At 56.6% G+C, this 2500-nt stretch overlaps 1 non-coding gene across 1 annotated transcript in view; it reads left to right on the top strand.

Annotated features, from left to right (window-relative positions):
- Positions 1-1215: 1215 nt before the first annotated feature.
- The window catches only part of LOC145965900 (large subunit ribosomal RNA), a 4073-nt gene continuing 2788 nt past the window's right edge, over positions 1216-2500 (top strand). The window contains exon 1 of the ribosomal RNA XR_014436868.1: positions 1216-2500. This exon is cut by the window's right edge and continues 2788 nt beyond it. This is a non-coding gene — a ribosomal RNA (large subunit ribosomal RNA).

Raw genomic sequence — 2500 nt, 5'->3', positions numbered from 1 at the left:
TTAACAAACCTAAACTGCTTGCGCCCTTACGCAAGCTGACGAGCCACGGCGTAGCCGTGAAACGACGAAATGTCGTCGGCTGTCGTCGCTGTGCCCCCGTCGCATTGCGTAAACGGCGTACGAGCGATCGTTGGACGTTCGCCCGAGAGAGACTAGAGCCTCTTTGTCACCCTCCCAGTATGTATTGGCGACGGGTTCGACGAGAGGCCGTCGTCGATTGGCGTCGTCTGAAATGACACCGAAGGTGTGTGCAGCGAGAGGAGTTATAAAGAGGAGGAGAGAGGCGCGCGTGTACGCACAAAGCGTTTAAAGGATAGCGAAGCGCGCGCGAGCGGCGCCCGGAGGCTGTCGAATGATATGGAGAGAGTTGTCGGCGGAGATATACACAACGACGACACACGAGAGAATATGCGAAAAGTTTAAGCGAGAGGAACGACGACGAACGACGCGCGACACTCGAATGATCTCGCTCTCTACGAGTGATCTCGTAGTTGGCGAATAAAATGCAAAAAGAAAGCGGCGCAGCAGCACATTCTGCTGCGTCCGTCTTTCTAGCGCGTCGTTGTCTCTTCCGATCGCGTCGTCGCGCTGTGCGACTCTCTCTCGGTCTCTCGGTGCGCCAGCGCGCTCGCGCGATACCGCGCCTTTTATTACACGCGAGGCTTCGCCTCCTATCTCGCGGCGCGAGATACCTTACGGTAAAAATATATGGAGAAGGGAAACCGCGGCGCGCGCACAGTCGTCGTCCGGCGGTACGCGGAGGGAGAGAAATTGCGAGAGAAATCCACCCTTAAAAAAGCGGATGAATCGCGAGCCGACCGCGTGTCCGAGTCCACGAAATTTTCGAACGAAGATTGTGACCGGCACGCGTCGTCGTGTACTCGTCGAATCGATTCCATACCGCGCCCGTTATATATATACACGCGCGCGCGCGCATCATAATTACGCCGCGCCGTGTTATTATAATCGTGGAAGTTAGAGGGACGGAAGAAAAGAAGCGCAAAACGATATTATAATATATCTATCTCCTCTCTCGCGTCCCCGCGAAACAAGACTAGATTGTGCCGCGCGCGCAATATCGGTCGGTGCGTTACCGCTAACAATAGTAGTAGTTAACAAACAATAATGATACTACTTAGCGCAATAACTCCACCACCGCACACTCCCTCTATCTCTCTATATCACTTTGTAGAGAGTTTCTCTACAAAACTCTGACGACCTCAGAGCAGGCGAGATTACCCGCTGAATTTAAGCATATTATTAAGCGGAGGAAAAGAAACTAACTAGGATTTCCTCAGTAGCGGCGAGCGAACAGGAAAGAGCCCAGCACCGAATCCCGCGGTTCCGCCGCAGGGAAATGTGGTGTTTGGGAGGATCCGCTTATCCCGAGGCGTCGCGTCGCGTCCAAGTCCATCTTGAATGGGGCCACTTACCCGTAGAGGGTGCCAGGCCCGTAGCGACCGGTGCGCGTCTCGGGAGGATCTCTCCTTAGAGTCGGGTTGCTTGAGAGTGCAGCTCTAAGTGGGTGGTAAACTCCATCTAAGGCTAAATACGACCACGAGACCGATAGCGAACAAGTACCGTGAGGGAAAGTTGAAAAGAACTTTGAAGAGAGAGTTCAAGAGTACGTGAAACCGTTCAGGGGTAAACCTAAGAAACCCAAAAGATCGAACGGGGAGATTCATCGTCAGCGGCGCTGGCTTCGCGTCGGTGGGCGATGTCCCGCGGAGTCCTCGCGGCTCGCGCGCGGGCACGCTACCGTGCGCCGATGTCCGGCTGTCGTCGTCGTGCACTTCTCCCCAAGTAGAACGTCGCGACCCGCTGGGTGTCGGTCTACGGCCCGGGTGCGGTGACTGTCGCGTCGCCGGTAAAACGGCACGCGACAAACCCTCGGTCGCCCGGCCGGCTGCTCGGCGGTACGCGCAAGGTATCAGGCCGCACTTCTACACGGTGCGTCGAGGCCGTCGCAAGCGCGCGCCACGGTACTCGGAGGTTACGGACTTTGCGCCGTCCCCGGTCCTGGCCCGCTGTTGGTTAAAGTACGGATCACCTTCGACAGGCCTGCGAACGTCTCTCTCACGGGGGACGGATACCGGTCGGCGACGCTACTGCTTTGGGTACTCTTAGGACCCGTCTTGAAACACGGACCAAGGAGTCTAACATGTACGCGAGTCATTGGGACTTGTCGCGAGACCTAAAGGCGTAATGAAAGTGAAGGTCGGCCCTGGCCGTCGACCGAGGGAGGATGGGCCGCGTCGCGATGCGGCCTCGCACTCCCGGGGCGTCTCGTTCTCAACGCGAGAAGAGGCGCACCCAGAGCGTACACGTTGGGACCCGAAAGATGGTGAACTATGCCTGGTCAGGACGAAGTCAGGGGAAACCCTGATGGAGGTCCGTAGCGATTCTGACGTGCAAATCGATCGTCGGAACTGGGTATAGGGGCGAAAGACTAATCGAACCATCTAGTAGCTGGTTCCCTCCGAAGTTTCCCTCAGGATAG

Source organism: Camponotus vicinus, unplaced genomic scaffold, assembly GCF_025532165.1.
Source record: "Camponotus vicinus isolate PSW18456_S1 unplaced genomic scaffold, iyCamVici1.0 SCAF_15, whole genome shotgun sequence".
In the NCBI taxonomy this organism is placed as follows: Eukaryota; Metazoa; Arthropoda; class Insecta; order Hymenoptera; family Formicidae; genus Camponotus; species Camponotus vicinus.
The sequence above is the reverse complement of the archived record's forward strand: the minus strand, read 5'-3'. Positions and strand labels throughout refer to the sequence as shown.